The sequence below is a fragment of the Oncorhynchus mykiss genome, chromosome 9, assembly GCF_013265735.2.
Source record: "Oncorhynchus mykiss isolate Arlee chromosome 9, USDA_OmykA_1.1, whole genome shotgun sequence".
NCBI classification, from domain to species: Eukaryota; Metazoa; Chordata; class Actinopteri; order Salmoniformes; family Salmonidae; genus Oncorhynchus; species Oncorhynchus mykiss.
In genome coordinates this window covers 33,029,301-33,046,567 of record NC_048573.1, presented here as the reverse complement: position 1 = coordinate 33,046,567, position 17,267 = coordinate 33,029,301, and the positions used below count along the sequence as shown (strand labels likewise).

General features: G+C 41.9%; 15 non-coding genes across 15 annotated transcripts; 11 read left to right on the top strand and 4 right to left on the bottom strand.

Moving 5' to 3' along the window:
• Positions 1 to 2,134: 2,134 nt before the first annotated feature.
• trnap-agg lies at positions 2,135 to 2,206 on the top strand. The gene has a single exon. It is a non-coding gene; the product is annotated as a tRNA-Pro (tRNA).
• Positions 2,207 to 2,493: 287 nt separating this feature from the next.
• On the bottom strand, positions 2,494 to 2,565 carry trnag-ucc. The gene has a single exon. It is a non-coding gene; the product is annotated as a tRNA-Gly (tRNA).
• A 980-nt stretch (positions 2,566 to 3,545) lies between these two features.
• trnap-agg lies at positions 3,546 to 3,617 on the top strand. Its single transcript has one exon. It is a non-coding gene; the product is annotated as a tRNA-Pro (tRNA).
• A 287-nt stretch (positions 3,618 to 3,904) lies between these two features.
• On the bottom strand, positions 3,905 to 3,976 carry trnag-ucc. Its single transcript has one exon. It is a non-coding gene; the product is annotated as a tRNA-Gly (tRNA).
• Positions 3,977 to 4,956: 980 nt separating this feature from the next.
• trnap-agg lies at positions 4,957 to 5,028 on the top strand. Its single transcript has one exon. It is a non-coding gene; the product is annotated as a tRNA-Pro (tRNA).
• A 1,325-nt stretch (positions 5,029 to 6,353) lies between these two features.
• On the top strand, positions 6,354 to 6,425 carry trnap-agg. The gene has a single exon. It is a non-coding gene; the product is annotated as a tRNA-Pro (tRNA).
• Positions 6,426 to 7,750: 1,325 nt separating this feature from the next.
• trnap-agg lies at positions 7,751 to 7,822 on the top strand. The gene has a single exon. It is a non-coding gene; the product is annotated as a tRNA-Pro (tRNA).
• Positions 7,823 to 9,779: 1,957 nt separating this feature from the next.
• Positions 9,780 to 9,851, top strand: trnag-ucc. Its single transcript has one exon. It is a non-coding gene; the product is annotated as a tRNA-Gly (tRNA).
• An 835-nt stretch (positions 9,852 to 10,686) lies between these two features.
• trnap-agg lies at positions 10,687 to 10,759 on the top strand. The gene has a single exon. It is a non-coding gene; the product is annotated as a tRNA-Pro (tRNA).
• Positions 10,760 to 11,045: 286 nt separating this feature from the next.
• On the bottom strand, positions 11,046 to 11,117 carry trnag-ucc. Its single transcript has one exon. It is a non-coding gene; the product is annotated as a tRNA-Gly (tRNA).
• Positions 11,118 to 11,551: 434 nt separating this feature from the next.
• On the bottom strand, positions 11,552 to 11,623 carry trnag-ucc. The gene has a single exon. It is a non-coding gene; the product is annotated as a tRNA-Gly (tRNA).
• Positions 11,624 to 12,602: 979 nt separating this feature from the next.
• Positions 12,603 to 12,674, top strand: trnap-agg. Its single transcript has one exon. It is a non-coding gene; the product is annotated as a tRNA-Pro (tRNA).
• A 1,313-nt stretch (positions 12,675 to 13,987) lies between these two features.
• trnap-agg lies at positions 13,988 to 14,059 on the top strand. The gene has a single exon. It is a non-coding gene; the product is annotated as a tRNA-Pro (tRNA).
• Positions 14,060 to 15,375: 1,316 nt separating this feature from the next.
• Positions 15,376 to 15,447, top strand: trnap-agg. The gene has a single exon. It is a non-coding gene; the product is annotated as a tRNA-Pro (tRNA).
• Positions 15,448 to 16,759: 1,312 nt separating this feature from the next.
• trnap-agg lies at positions 16,760 to 16,831 on the top strand. Its single transcript has one exon. It is a non-coding gene; the product is annotated as a tRNA-Pro (tRNA).
• Positions 16,832 to 17,267: the final 436 nt, after the last annotated feature.

The following is a 17,267-nucleotide window of genomic DNA, read 5'->3' as shown; positions in this document are numbered from 1 at the left end:
AGCCCAAGATTTTGGATTCTACAAACAGAACTTGGCACATAGACGGTTGTGACTTCAGACGAGTCTCCTGACACTTGTGGGGGATGTAGAGAAAAATTGAGAACACCACCGTGTTCGTGAGGGTCTCCTCATTCCAGAGAGTGGTCATATGAATTTGTAGGTCAAACGGTTCGGAAGCTAGAGATGTTTTTGTGAGAAGACCGATTATAGGTATTGTCTCATGGTTTGACAAAAACCGATCTAGGTCCACCATCTTTCACTGCAGATATGGAGGGGTAACATAAGCAGTTGTGGAGGATTGAGACGGATACGCCGAGTCTTAATCTCTCTAGTTGAAAACGGATCTATTTGAATGGGTATTTTCAACATTAATTGACTTTGATTCACGTACCTTTGCGTCATTTGACTCAAAATAAATGAGTTCCATTCTTTTGGAAGTCTTATTTTTTCATTTGCTCTTTAAAAAATGAATTGATCTCATTTTGCACTTTATTAATTTGTAAAAACTCGTCATCATTATGCTGTCGCGACTGAAGAAGACAGAATGTGAAAGACACAGCAGATGAACTACAGAAGATTTGAACTGAATCATGGTCAAGATTTTGGAAGACTGTTATGCTCACAAGTAAAGCACAAAACACTCACATGATGTTCAATCGTTCCAAGCACCATGGACACGTCAATCGATATCTTCACTGTCATTGCTGCAGAAAGCAAAAAAATTACTTTTGGCATAAGGCTCGTTGGTCTAGGGGTATGATTCTCGCTTAGGGTGCGAGAGGTCCTGGGTTCAAATCCTGGATGAGCCCTTTTGCAGATCCTTGAGCAATCTCAGACAGGCAGATCTTGGGCCACTGGTCGGAACGCCGATTATCACCTCTTGGGCGCAGGACAAGCTGGCTGAATGGTTTTGGCGATGGGACTGCAAATCTATTTTGATATACACTTGTTGGTTCAACGTCGCACAACATTTATTATTTTAGATAACCTGCAGAATGTAGGAGCAATTCTGACTTCCAAGTACAAGGATAATGATTCAAATGTAATACACTTGAAATGACATCCAGCCCCTAAAACAAATGAATTCCTCAGGCTCTGCATTGGCCGGGAATCGAACCCGGGTCAACCTATGCTCACCACTATACCACCAATGCTATGTGCAGCTCAGTAGCAACATTGAGACATCGACTCATAATTTGACCGTCATTTTGGTGGAAAGTGATAATTCACTTTCACGGTTTAGGTGTATGATTATGGCTTAGGTTGCGAGAGGTCCCTGGTTAAAAAATCTATCGTTTTAATCACTACAGGTTACCTTCAGATTAGTCCCGTGACACTTGTTGGGAACGTAGGGCAAAACGGAGAACATTGCGACAAGTGGGGTCACATTAGTTTGTAGCCCAAGATTTTGGATTCTACAAACAGAACTTGGCACATAGACGGTTGTGACTTCAGACGAGTCTCCTGACACTTGTGGGGGATGTAGAGAAAAATTGAGAATACCACCGTGTTCGTGAGGGTCTCCTCATTCCAGAGAGTGGTCATACGAATTTGTAGGTCAAACGGTTCGGAAGCTAGAGATGTTTTTGTGAGAAGACCGATTATAGGTATTGTCTCATGGTTTGACAAAAACCGATCTAGGTCCACCATCTTTCACTGCAGATATGGAGGGGTAACATAAGCAGTTGTGGAGGATTGAGACGGATACGCCGAGTCTTAATCTCTCTAGTTGAAAACGGATCTATTTGAATGGGTATTTTCAACATTAATTGACTTTGATTCACGTACCTTTGCGTCATTTGACTCAAAATAAATGAGTTCCATTCTTTTGGAAGTCTTATTTTTTCATTTGCTCTTTAAAAAATGAATTGATCTCATTTTGCACTTTATTAATTTGTAAAAACTCGTCATCATTATGCTGTCGCGACTGAAGAAGACAGAATGTGAAAGACACAGCAGATGAACTACAGAAGATTTGAACTGAATCATGGTCAAGATTTTGGAAGACTGTTATGCTCACAAGTAAAGCACAAAACACTCACATGATGTTCAATCGTTCCAAGCACCATGGACACGTCAATCGATATCTTCACTGTCATTGCTGCAGAAAGCAAAAAAATAACTTTTGGCATAAGGCTCGTTGGTCTAGGGGTATGATTCTCGCTTAGGGTGCGAGAGGTCCCGGGTTCAAATCCCGGATGAGCCCTTTTGCAGATCCTTGAGCAATCTCAGACAGGCAGATCTTGGGCCACTGGTCGGAACGCCGATTATCACCTCTTGGGCGCAGGACAAGCTGGCTGAATGGTTTTGGCGATGGGACTGCAAATCTATTTTGATATACACTTGTTGGTTCAACGTCGCACAACATTTATTATTTTAGATAACCTGCAGAATGTAGGAGCAATTCTGACTTCCAAGTACAACGATAATGATTCAAATGTAATACACTTGAAATGACATCCAGCCCCTAAAACAAATGAATTCCTCTGGCTCTGCATTGGCCGGGAATCGAACCCGGGTCAACTGCTTGGAAGGCAGCTATGCTCACCACTATACCACCAATGCTATGTGCAGCTCAGTAGCAACATTGAGACATCGACTCATAATTTGAACGTCATTTTGGTGGAAAGTGATAATTCACTTTCACGGTTTAGGTGTATGATTATGGCTTAGGTTGCGAGAGGTCCCTGGTTAAAAAATCTATCGTTTTAATCACTACAGGTTACCTTCAGATTAGTCCCGTGACACTTGTTGGGAACGTAGGGCAAAACGGAGAACATTGCGACAAGTGGGGTCACATTAGTTTGTAGCCCAAGATTTTGGATTCTACAAACAGAACTTGGCACATAGACGGTTGTGACTTCAGACGAGTCTCCTGACACTTGTGGGGGATGTAGAGAAAAATTGAGAATACCACCGTGTTCGTGAGGGTCTCCTCATTCCAGAGAGTGGTCATACGAATTTGTAGGTCAAACGGTTCGGAAGCTAGAGATGTTTTTGTGAGAAGACCGATTATAGGTATTGTCTCATGGTTTGACAAAAACCGATCTAGGTCCACCATCTTTCACTGCAGATATGGAGGGGTAACATAAGCAGTTGTGGAGGATTGAGACGGATACGCAGAGTCTTAATCTCTCTAGTTGAAAACGGATCTATTTGAATGGGTATTTTCAACATTAATTGACTTTGATTCACGTACCTTTGCGTCATTTGACTCAAAATAAATGAGTTCCATTCTTTTGGAAGTCTTATTTTTTCATTTGCTCTTTAAAAAATGAATTGATCTCATTTTGCACTTTATTAATTTGTAAAAACTCGTCATCATTATGCTGTCGCGACTGAAGAAGACAGAATGTGAAAGACACAGCAGATGAACTACAGAAGATTTGAACTGAATCATGGTCAAGATTTTGGAAGACTGTTATGCTCACAAGTAAAGCACAAAACACTCACATGATGTTCAATCGTTCCAAGCACCATGGACACGTCAATCGATATCTTCACTGTCATTGCTGCAGAAAGCAAAAAAATAACTTTTGGCATAAGGCTCGTTGGTCTAGGGGTATGATTCTCGCTTAGGGTGCGAGAGGTCCCGGGTTCAAATCCCGGATGAGCCCTTTTGCAGATCCTTGAGCAATCTCAGACAGGCAGATCTTGGGCCACTGGTCGGAACGCCGATTATCACCTCTTGGGCGCAGGACAAGCTGGCTGAATGGTTTTGGCGATGGGACTGCAAATCTATTTTGATATACACTTGTTGGTTCAACGTCGCACAACATTTATTATTTTAGATAACCTGCAGAATGTAGGAGCAATTCTGACTTCCAAGTACAACGATAATGATTCAAATGTAATACACTTGAAATGACATCCAGCCCCTAAAACAAATGAATTCCTCTGGCTCTGCATTGGCCGGGAATCGAACCCGGGTCAACTGCTTGGAAGGCAGCTATGCTCACCACTATACCACCAATGCTATGTGCAGCTCAGTAGCAACATTGAGACATCGACTCATAATTTGAACGTCATTTTGGTGGAAAGTGATAATTCACTTTCACGGTTTAGGTGTATGATTATGGCTTAGGTTGCGAGAGGTCCCTGGTTAAAAAATCTATCGTTTTAATCACTACAGGTTACCTTCAGATTAGTCCCGTGACACTTGTTGGGAACGTAGGGCAAAACGGAGAACATTGCGACAAGTGGGGTCACATTAGTTTGTAGCCCAAGATTTTGGATTCTACAAACAGAACTTGGCACATAGACGGTTGTGACTTCAGACGAGTCTCCTGACACTTGTGGGGGATGTAGAGAAAAATTGAGAATACCACCGTGTTCGTGAGGGTCTCCTCATTCCAGAGAGTGGTCATACGAATTTGTAGGTCAAACGGTTCGGAAGCTAGAGATGTTTTTGTGAGAAGACCGATTATAGGTATTGTCTCATGGTTTGACAAAAACCGATCTAGGTCCACCATCTTTCACTGCAGATATGGAGGGGTAACATAAGCAGTTGTGGAGGATTGAGACGGATACGCCGAGTCTTAATCTCTCTAGTTGAAAACGGATCTATTTGAATGGGTATTTTCAACATTAATTGACTTTGATTCACGTACCTTTGCGTCATTTGACTCAAAATAAATGAGTTCCATTCTTTTGGAAGTCTTATTTTTTCATTTGCTCTTTAAAAAATGAATTGATCTCATTTTGCACTTTATTAATTTGTAAAAACTCGTCATCATTATGCTGTCGCGACTGAAGAAGACAGAATGTGAAAGACACAGCAGATGAACTACAGAAGATTTGAACTGAATCATGGTCAAGATTTTGGAAGACTGTTATGCTCACAAGTAAAGCACAAAACACTCACATGATGTTCAATCGTTCCAAGCACCATGGACACGTCAATCGATATCTTCACTGTCATTGCTGCAGAAAGCAAAAAAATTACTTTTGGCATAAGGCTCGTTGGTCTAGGGGTATGATTCTCGCTTAGGGTGCGAGAGGTCCCGGGTTCAAATCCTGGATGAGCCCTTTTGCAGATCCTTGAGCAATCTCAGACAGGCAGATCTTGGGCCACTGGTCGGAACGCCGATTATCACCTCTTGGGCGCAGGACAAGCTGGCTGAATGGTTTTGGCGATGGGACTGCAAATCTATTTTGATATACACTTGTTGGTTCAACGTCGCACAACATTTATTATTTTAGATAACCTGCAGAATGTAGGAGCAATTCTGACTTCCAAGTACAAGGATAATGATTCAAATGTAATACACTTGAAATGACATCCAGCCCCTAAAACAAATGAATTCCTCAGGCTCTGCATTGGCCGGGAATCGAACCCGGGTCAACCTATGCTCACCACTATACCACCAATGCTATGTGCAGCTCAGTAGCAACATTGAGACATCGACTCATAATTTGAACGTCATTTTGGTGGAAAGTGATAATTCACTTTCACGGTTTAGGTGTATGATTATGGCTTAGGTTGCGAGAGGTCCCTGGTTAAAAAATCTATCGTTTTAATCACTACAGGTTACCTTCAGATTAGTCCCGTGACACTTGTTGGGAACGTAGGGCAAAACGGAGAACATTGCGACAAGTGGGGTCACATTAGTTTGTAGCCCAAGATTTTGGATTCTACAAACAGAACTTGGCACATAGACGGTTGTGACTTCAGACGAGTCTCCTGACACTTGTGGGGGATGTAGAGAAAAATTGAGAATACCACCGTGTTCGTGAGGGTCTCCTCATTCCAGAGAGTGGTCATACGAATTTGTAGGTCAAACGGTTCGGAAGCTAGAGATGTTTTTGTGAGAAGACCGATTATAGGTATTGTCTCATGGTTTGACAAAAACCGATCTAGGTCCACCATCTTTCACTGCAGATATGGAGGGGTAACATAAGCAGTTGTGGAGGATTGAGACGGATACGCCGAGTCTTAATCTCTCTAGTTGAAAACGGATCTATTTGAATGGGTATTTTCAACATTAATTGACTTTGATTCACGTACCTTTGCGTCATTTGACTCAAAATAAATGAGTTCCATTCTTTTGGAAGTCTTATTTTTTCATTTGCTCTTTAAAAAATGAATTGATCTCATTTTGCACTTTATTAATTTGTAAAAACTCGTCATCATTATGCTGTCGCGACTGAAGAAGACAGAATGTGAAAGACACAGCAGATGAACTACAGAAGATTTGAACTGAATCATGGTCAAGATTTTGGAAGACTGTTATGCTCACAAGTAAAGCACAAAACACTCACATGATGTTCAATCGTTCCAAGCACCATGGACACGTCAATCGATATCTTCACTGTCATTGCTGCAGAAAGCAAAAAAATAACTTTTGGCATAAGGCTCGTTGGTCTAGGGGTATGATTCTCGCTTAGGGTGCGAGAGGTCCCGGGTTCAAATCCCGGATGAGCTCTTTTGCAGATCCTTGAGCAATCTCAGACAGGCAGATCTTGGGCCACTGGTCGGAACGCCGATTATCACCTCTTGGGCGCAGGACAAGCTGGCTGAATGGTTTTGGCGATGGGACTGCAAATCTATTTTGATATACACTTGTTGGTTCAACGTCGCACAACATTTATTATTTTAGATAACCTGCAGAATGTAGGAGCAATTCTGACTTCCAAGTACAACGATAATGATTCAAATGTAATACACTTGAAATGACATCCAGCCCCTAAAACAAATGAATTCCTCAGGCTCTGCATTGGCCGGGAATCGAACCCGGGTCAACCTATGCTCACCACTATACCACCAATGCTATGTGCAGCTCAGTAGCAACATTGAGACATCGACTCATAATTTGACCGTCATTTTGGTGGAAAGTGATAATTCACTTTCACGGTTTAGGTGTATGATTATGGCTTAGGTTGCGAGAGGTCCCTGGTTAAAAAATCTATCGTTTTAATCACTACAGGTTACCTTCAGATTAGTCCCGTGACACTTGTTGGGAACGTAGGGCAAAACGGAGAACATTGCGACAAGTGGGGTCACATTAGTTTGTAGCCCAAGATTTTGGATTCTACAAACAGAACTTGGCACATAGACGCTTGTGACTTCAGACGAGTCTCCTGACACTTGTGGGGGATGTAGAGAAAAATTGAGAATACCACCGTGTTCGTGAGGGTCTCCTCATTCCAGAGAGTGGTCATACGAATTTGTAGGTCAAACGGTTCGGAAGCTAGAGATGTTTTTGTGAGAAGACCGATTATAGGTATTGTCTCATGGTTTGACAAAAACCGATCTAGGTCCACCATCTTTCACTGCAGATATGGAGGGGTAACATAAGCAGTTGTGGAGGATTGAGACGGATACGCCGAGTCTTAATCTCTCTAGTTGAAAACGGATCTATTTGAATGGGTATTTTCAACATTAATTGACTTTGATTCACGTACCTTTGCGTCATTTGACTCAAAATAAATGAGTTCCATTCTTTTGGAAGTCTTATTTTTTCATTTGCTCTTTAAAAAATGAATTGATCTCATTTTGCACTTTATTAATTTGTAAAAACTCGTCATCATTATGCTGTCGCGACTGAAGAAGACAGAATGTGAAAGACACAGCAGATGAACTACAGAAGATTTGAACTGAATCATGGTCAAGATTTTGGAAGACTGTTATGCTCACAAGTAAAGCACAAAACACTCACATGATGTTCAATCGTTCCAAGCACCATGGACACGTCAATCGATATCTTCACTGTCATTGCTGCAGAAAGCAAAAAAATAACTTTTGGCATAAGGCTCGTTGGTCTAGGGGTATGATTCTCGCTTAGGGTGCGAGAGGTCCCGGGTTCAAATCCCGGATGAGCCCTTTTGCAGATCCTTGAGCAATCTCAGACAGGCAGATCTTGGGCCACTGGTCGGAACGCCGATTATCACCTCTTGGGCGCAGGACAAGCTGGCTGAATGGTTTTGGCGATGGGACTGCAAATCTATTTTGATATACACTTGTTGGTTCAACGTCGCACAACATTTATTATTTTAGATAACCTGCAGAATGTAGGAGCAATTCTGACTTCCAAGTACAAGGATAATGATTCAAATGTAATACACTTGAAATGACATCCAGCCCCTAAAACAAATGAATTCCTCAGGCTCTGCATTGGCCGGGAATCGAACCCGGGTCAACCTATGCTCACCACTATACCACCAATGCTATGTGCAGCTCAGTAGCAACATTGAGACATCGACTCATAATTTGACCGTCATTTGGTGGAAAGTGATAATTCACTTTCACGGTTTAGGTGTATGATTATGGCTTAGGTTGCGAGAGGTCCCTGGTTAAAAAATCTATCGTTTTAATCACTACAGGTTACCTTCAGATTAGTCCCGTGACACTTGTTGGGAACGTAGGGCAAAACGGAGAACATTGCGACAAGTGGGGTCACATTAGTTTGTAGCCCAAGATTTTGGATTCTACAAACAGAACTTGGCACATAGACGCTTGTGACTTCAGACGAGTCTCCTGACACTTGTGGGGGATGTAGAGAAAAATTGAGAATACCACCATGTTCGTGAGGGTCTCCTCATTCCAGATCGTGGTCATATGAATTTGTAGGTCAAACGGTTCGGAAGCTAGAGATGTTTTTGTGAGAAGACCGATTATAGGTATTGTCTCATGGTTTGACAAAAACCGATCTAGGTCCACCATCTTTCACTGCAGATATGGAGGGGTAACATAAGCAGTTGTGGAGGATTGAGACGGATACGCCGAGTCTTAATCTCTCTAGTTGAAAACGGATCTATTTGAATGGGTATTTTCAACATTAATTGACTTTGATTCACGTACCTTTGCGTCATTTGACTCAAAATAAATGAGTTCCATTCTTTTGGAAGTCTTATTTTTTCATTTGCTCTTTAAAAAATGAATTGATCTCATTTTGCACTTTATTAATTTGTAAAAACTCGTCATCATTATGCTGTCGCGACTGAAGAAGACAGAATGTGAAAGACACAGCAGATGAACTACAGAAGATTTTAACTGAATCATGGTCAAGATTTTGGAAGACTGTTATGCTCACAAGTAAAGCACAAAACACTCACATGATGTTCAATCGTTCCAAGCACCATGGACACGTCAATCGATATCTTCACTGTCATTGCTGCAGAAAGCAAAAAAATAACTTTTGGCATAAGGCACGTTGGTCTAGGGGTATGATTCTCGCTTAGGGTGCGAGAGGTCCCGGGTTCAAATCCCAGATGAGCCCTTTTGCAGATCCTTGAGCAATCTCAGACAGGCAGATCTTGGGCCACTGGTCGGAACGCCCGTGACACTTGTTGGGAACGTAGGGCAAAACGGAGAACATTGCGACAAGTGGGGTCACATTAGTTTGTAGCCCAAGATTTTGGATTCTACAAACAGAACTTGGCACATAGACGGTTGTGACTTCAGACGAGTCTCCTGACACTTGTGGGGGATGTAGAGAAAAATTACATTCTGCAGGTTATCTAAAATAATAAATGTTGTGCGACGTTGAACCAACAAGTGCATATAAAAATAGATTTGCAGTCCTATCGCCAAAACCATTCAGCCACCTTGTCCTGCGCCCAAGAGGTGATAATCGGCGTTCCGACCAGTGGCCCAAGATCTGCCTGTCTGAGATTGTTCAAGGATCTGCAAAAGGGCTCATCCGGGATTTGAACCAGGGACCTCTCGCAACCTAAGCCATAATCATACACCTAAACCGTGAAAGTGAATTATCACTTTCCACCAAAATGACGGTCAAATTATGAGTCGATGCCTCAATGTTGCTACTGAGCTGCACATAGCATTGGTGGTATAGTGGTGAGCATAGCTGCCTTCCAAGCAGTTGACCCGGGTTCGATTCCCGGCCAATGCAGAGCCACTACAGGTTACCTTCAGATTAGTCCCGTGACACTTGTTGGGAACGTAGGGCAAAACGGAGAACATTGCGACAAGTGGGGTCACATTAGTTTGTAGCCCAAGATTTTGGATTCTACAAACAGAACTTGGCACATAGACGGTTGTGACTTCAGACGAGTCTCCTGACACTTGTGGGGGATGTAGAGAAAAATTGAGAATACCACCGTGTTCGTGAGGGTCTCCTCATTCCAGAGAGTGGTCATATGAATTTGTAGGTCAAACGGTTCGGAAGCTAGAGATGTTTTTGTGAGAACACCGATTATAGGTATTGTCTCATGGTTTGACAAAAACCGATCTAGGTCCACCATCTTACACTGCAGATATGGAGGGGTATCATAAGCAGTTGTGGAGGATTGAGACGGATACGCCGAGTCTTAATCTCTCTAGTTGAAAACGGATCTATTTGAATGGGTATTTTCAACATTAATTGACTTTGATTCACGTACCTTTGCGTCATTTGACTCAAAATAAATGAGTTCCATTCTTTTGGAAGTCTTATTTTTTCATTTGCTCTTTAAAAAATGAATTGATCTCATTTTGCACTTTATTAATTTGTAAAAACTCGTCATCATTATGCTGTCGCGACTGAAGAAGACAGAATGTGAAAGACACAGCAGATGAACTACAGAAGATTTGAACTGAATCATGGTCAAGATTTTGGAAGACTGTTATGCTCACAAGTAAAGCACAAAACACTCACATGATGTTCAATCGTTCCAAGCACCATGGACACGTCAATCGATATCTTCACTGTCATTGCTGCAGAAAGCAAAAAATAACTTTTGGCATAAGGCTCGTTGGTCTAGGGGTATGATTCTCGCTTAGGGTGCGAGAGGTCCCGGGTTCAAATCCCGGATGAGCACTTTTGCAGATCCTTGAGCAATCTCAGACAGGCAGATCTTGGGCCACTGGTCGGAACGCCGATTATCACCTCTTGGGCGCAGGACAAGCTGGCTGAATGGTTTTGGCGATGGGACTGCAAATCTATTTTGATATAGACTTGTTGGTTCAACGTCGCACAACATTTATTATTTTAGATAACCTGCAGAATGTAGGAGCAATTCTAACTTCCAAGTACAACGATAATGATTCAAATGTAATACACTTGAAATGACATCCAGCCCCTAAAACAAATGAATTCCTCTGGCTCTGCATTGGCCGGGAATCGAACCCGGGTCAACTGCTTGGAAGGCAGCTATGCTCACCACTATACCACCAATGCTATGTGCAGCTCAGTAGCAACATTGAGGCATCGACTCATAATTTGACCGTCATTTTGGTGGAAAGTGATAATTCACTTTCACGGTTTAGGTGTATGATTATGGCTTAGGTTGCGAGAGGTCCCTGGTTCAAATCCCGGATGAGCCCTTTTGCAGATCCTTGAACAATCTCAGACAGGCAGATCTTGGGCCACTGGTCGGAACGCCGATTATCACCTCTTGGGCGCAGGACAAGGTGGCTGAATGGTTTTGGCGATGGGACTGCAAATCTATTTTGATATGCACTTGTTGGTTCAAACGTCGCACAACATTTATTATTTTAGATAACTTGCAGAATGTAGGAGCAATTCTGACTTCCAAGTACAAGGATAATGATTCAAATGTAATACACTTGAAATGACATCCAGCCCCTAAAACAAATTAATTCCTCAGGCTCTGCATTGGCTGGGAATCGAACCCGGGTCAACTGCTTGGAAGGCAGCTATGCTCACCACTATACCACCAATGCTATGTGCAGCTCAGTAGCAACATTGAGACATCGACTCATAATTTGACCGTCATTTTGGTGGAAAGTGATAATTCACTTTCACGGTTTAGGTGTATGATTATGGCTTAGGTTGCGAGAGGTCCCTGGTTAAAAAATCTATCGTTTTAATCACTACAGGTTACCTTCAGATTAGTCCCGTGACACTTGTTGGGAACGTAGGGCAAAACGGAGAACATTGCGACAAGTGGGGTCACATTAGTTTGTAGCCCAAGATTTTGGATTCTACAAACAGAACTTGGCACATAGACGCTTGTGACTTCAGACGAGTCTCCTGACACTTGTGGGGGATGTAGAGAAAAATTGAGAATACCACCGTGTTCGTGAGGGTCTCCTCATTCCAGAGAGTGGTCATATGAATTTGTAGGTCAAACGGTTCGGAAGCTAGAGATGTTTTTGTGAGAAGACCGATTATAGGTATTGTCTCATGGTTTGACAAAAACCGATCTAGGTCCACCATCTTTCACTGCAGATATGGAGGGTTAACATAAGCAGTTGTGGAGGATTGAGACGGATACGCCGAGTCTTAATCTCTCTAGTTGAAAACGGATCTATTTGAATGGGTATTTTCAAAATTAATTGACTTTGATTCACGTACCTTTGCGTCATTTGACTCAAAATAAATGAGTTCCATTCTTTTGGAAGTCTTATTTTTTCATTTGTTTTTAAAAAAATGAATTGATCTCATTTGCACTTTATTAATTTGTAAAAACTCGTCATCATTTTGCTGTCGCGACTGAACAAGACAGAATGTGAAAGACACAGCAGATGAACTACAGAAGATTTGAACTGAAGCATGGTCAAGATTTTGGAAGACTGTTATGCTCACAAGTAAAGCACAAAACACTCACATGATGTTCAAATGTTCCAAGCACCATGGACACGTCAATCGATATCTTCACTGTCATTGCTGCAGAAAGCAAAAAAATAACTTTTTGCATAAGGCTCGTTGGTCTAGGGGTATGATTCTCGCTTAGGGTGCGAGAGGTCCCGGGTTCAAATCCCGGATGAGCCCTTTTGCAGATCCTTGAACAATCTCAGACAGGCAGATCTTGTCGGAATGCCGACTATCACCTCTTGGGCGCAGGACAAGGTGGCTGAATGGTTTTGGCGATAGGACTGCAAATCTATTTTGATATGCACTTGTTGGTTCAACGTCGCACAACATTTATTATTTTAGATAACCTGCAGAATGTAGGAGCAATTCTGACTTCCAAGTACAAGGATAATGATTCAAATGTAATACACTTGAAATGACATCCAGCCCCTAAAACAAATGAATTCCTCAGGCTCTGCATTGGCCGGGAATCGAACCCGGGTCAACCTATGCTCACCACTATACCACCAATGCTATGTGCAGCTCAGTAGCAACATTGAGACATCGACTCATAATTTGACCGTCATTTTGGTGGAAAGTGATAATTCACTTTCACGGTTTAGGTGTATGATTATGGCTTAGGTTGCGAGAGGTCCCTGGTTAAAAAATCTATCGTTTTAATCACTACAGGTTACCTTCAGATTAGTCCCGTGACACTTGTTGGGAACGTAGGGCAAAACGGAGAACATTGCGACAAGTGGGGTCACATTAGTTTGTAGCCCAAGATTTTGGATTCTACAAACAGAACTTGGCACATAGACGCTTGTGACTTCAGACGAGTCTCCTGACACTTGTGGGGGATGTAGAGAAAAATTGAGAATACCACCGTGTTCGTGAGGGTCTCATTCCAGAGAGTGGTCATATGAATTTGTAGGTCAAACGGTTCGGAAGCTAGAGATGTTTTTGTGAGAAGACCGATTATAGGTATTGTCTCATGGTTTGACAAAAACCGATCTAGGTCCACCATCTTTCACTGCAGATATGGAGGGTTAACATAAGCAGTTGTGGAGGATTGAGACGGATACGCCGAGTCTTAATCTCTCTAGTTGAAAACGGATCTATTTGAATGGGTATTTTCAAAATTAATTGACTTTGATTCACGTACCTTTGCGTCATTTGACTCAAAATAAATGAGTTCCATTCTTTTGGAAGTCTTATTTTTTCATTTGTTTTTTAAAAAAATGAATTGATCTCATTTTGCACTTTATTAATTTGTAAAAACTCGTCATCATTTTGCTGTCGCGACTGAACAAGACAGAATGTGAAAGACACAGCAGATGAACTACAGAAGATTTGAACTGAAGCATGGTCAAGATTTTGGAAGACTGTTATGCTCACAAGTAAAGCACAAAACACTCACATGATGTTCAAATGTTCCAAGCACCATGGACACGTCAATCGATATCTTCACTGTCATTGCTGCAGAAAGCAAAAAAATAACTTTTGCATAAGGCTCGTTGGTCTAGGGGTATGATTCTCGCTTAGGGTGCGAGAGGTCCCGGGTTCAAATCCCGGATGAGCCCTTTTGCAGATCCTTGAACAATCTCAGACAGGCAGATCTTGTCGGAATGCCGACTATCACCTCTTGGGCGCAGGACAAGGTGGCTGAATGGTTTTGGCGATAGGACTGCAAATCTATTTTGATATGCACTTGTTGGTTCAACGTCGCACAACATTTATTATTTTAGATAACCTGCAGAATGTAGGAGCAATTCTGACTTCCAAGTACAAGGATAATGATTCAAATGTAATACACTTGAAATGACATCCAGCCCCTAAAACAAATGAATTCCTCAGGCTCTGCATTGGCCGGGAATCGAACCCGGGTCAACCTATGCTCACCACTATACCACCAATGCTATGTGCAGCTCAGTAGCAACATTGAGACATCGACTCATAATTTGACCGTCATTTTGGTGGAAAGTGATAATTCACTTTCACGGTTTAGGTGTATGATTATGGCTTAGGTTGCGAGAGGTCCCTGGTTAAAAAATCTATCATTTTAATCACTACAGGTTACCTTCAGATTAGTCCCGTGACACTTGTTGGGAACGTAGGGCAAAACGGAGAACATTGCGACAAGTGGGGTCACATTAGTTTGTAGCCCAAGATTTTGGATTCTACAAACAGAACTTGGCACATAGACGCTTGTGACTTCAGACGAGTCTCCTGACACTTGTGGGGGATGTAGAGAAAAATTGAGAATACCACCGTGTTCGTGAGGGTCTCCTCATTCCAGAGAGTGGTCATATGAATTTGTAGGTCAACGGTTCGGAAGCTAGAGATGTTTTTGTGAGAAGACCGATTATAGGTATTGTCTCATGGTTTGACAAAAACCGATCTAGGTCCACCATCTTTCACTGCAGATATGGAGGGTTAACATAAGCAGTTGTGGAGGATTGAGACGGATACGCCGAGTCTTAATCTCTCTAGTTGAAAACGGATCTATTTGAATGGGTATTTTCAAAATTAATTGACTTTGATTCACGTACCTTTGCGTCATTTGACTCAAAATAAATGAGTTCCATTCTTTTGGAAGTCTTATTTTTTCATTTGTTTTTAAAAAAATGAATTGATCTCATTTTGCACTTTATTAATTTGTAAAAACTCGTCATCATTTTGCTGTCGCGACTGAACAAGACAGAATGTGAAAGACACAGCAGATGAACTACAGAAGATTTGAACTGAAACATGGTCAAGATTTTTGGAAGACTGTTATGCTCACAAGTAAAGCACAAAACACTCACATGATGTTCAATCGTTCCAAGCACCATGGACACGTCAATCGATATCTTCACTGTCATTGCTGCAGAAAGCAAAAAAATAACTTTTGGTATAAGGCTTGTTGGTCTAGGGGTATGATTCTCGCTTAGGGTGCGAGAGGTCCCGGGTTCAAATCCCGGATGAGCCCTTTTGCAGATCCTTGAACAATCTCAGACAGGCAGATCTTGTCGGAACGCCGACTATCACCTCTTGGGCGCAGGACAAGGTGGCTGAATGGTTTTGGCGATAGGACTGCAAATCTATTTTGATATGCACTTGTTGGTTCAACGTCGCACAACATTTATTATTTTAGATAACCTGCAGAATGTAGGAGCAATTCTGACTTCCAAGTACAAGGATAATGATTCAAATGTAATACACTTGAAATGACATCCAGCCCCTAAAACAAATGAATTCCTCAGGCTCTGCATTGGCCGGAATCGAACCCGGGTCAACCTATGCTCACCACTATACCACCAATGCTATGTGCAGCTCAGTAGCAACATTGAGACATCGACTCATAATTTGACCGTCATTTTGGTGGAAAGTGATAATTCACTTTCACGGTTTAGGTGTATGATTATGGCTTAGGTTGCGAGAGGTCCCTGGTTAAAAAATCTATCATATTAATCACTACAGGTTACCTTCAGATTAGTCCCGTGACACTTGTTGGGAACGTAGGGCAAAACGGAGAACATTGCGACAAGTGGGGTCACATTAGTTTGTAGCCCAAGATTTTGGATTCTACAAACAGAACTTGGCACATAGACGCTTGTGACTTCAGACGAGTCTCCTGACACTTGTGGGGGATGTAGAGAAAAATTGAGAATACCACCGTGTTCGTGAGGGTCCTCATTCCAGAGAGTGGTCATATGAATTTGTAGGTCAACGGTTCGGAAGCTAGAGATGTTTTTGTGAGAAGACCGATTATAGGTATTGTCTCATGGTTTGACAAAAACCGATCTAGGTCCACCATCTTTCACTGCAGATATGGAGGGTTAACATAAGCAGTTGTGGAGGATTGAGACGGATACGCCGAGTCTTAATCTCTCTAGTTGAAAACGGATCTATTTGAATGGGTATTTTCAAAATTAATTGACTTTGATTCACGTACCTTTGCGTCATTTGACTCAAAATAAATGAGTTCCATTCTTTTGGAAGTCTTATTTTTTCATTTGTTTTTAAAAAAATGAATTGATCTCATTTTGCACTTTATTAATTTGTAAAAACTCGTCATCATTTTGCTGTCGCGACTGAACAAGACAGAATGTGAAAGACACAGCAGATGAACTACAGAAGATTTGAACTGAAACATGGTCAAGATTTTGGAAGACTGTTATGCTCACAAGTAAAGCACAAAACACTCACATGATGTTCAATCGTTCCAAGCACCATGGACACGTCAATCGATATCTTCACTGTCATTGCTGCAGAAAGCAAAAAAATAACTTTTGGTATAAGGCTTGTTGGTCTAGGGGTATGATTCTCGCTTAGGGTGCGAGAGGTCCCGGGTTCAAATCCCGGATGAGCCCTTTTGCAGATCCTTGAACAATCTCAGACAGGCAGATCTTGTCGGAACGCCGACTATCACCTCTTGGGCGCAGGACAAGGTGGCTGAATGGTTTTGGCGATAGGACTGCAAATCTATTTTGATATGCACTTGTTGGTTCAACGTCGCACAACATTTATTATTTTAGATAACCTGCAGAATGTAGGAGCAATTCTGACTTCCAAGTACAAGGATAATGATTCAAATGTAATACACTTGAAATGACATCCAGCCCCTAAAACAAATGAATTCCTCAGGCTCTGCATTGGCCGGGAATCGAACCCGGGTCAACCTATGCTCACCACTATACCACCAATGCTATGTGCAGCTCAGTAGCAACATTGAGACATCGACTCATAATTTGACCGTCATTTTGGTGGAAAGTGATAATTCACTTTCACGGTTTAGGTGTATGATTA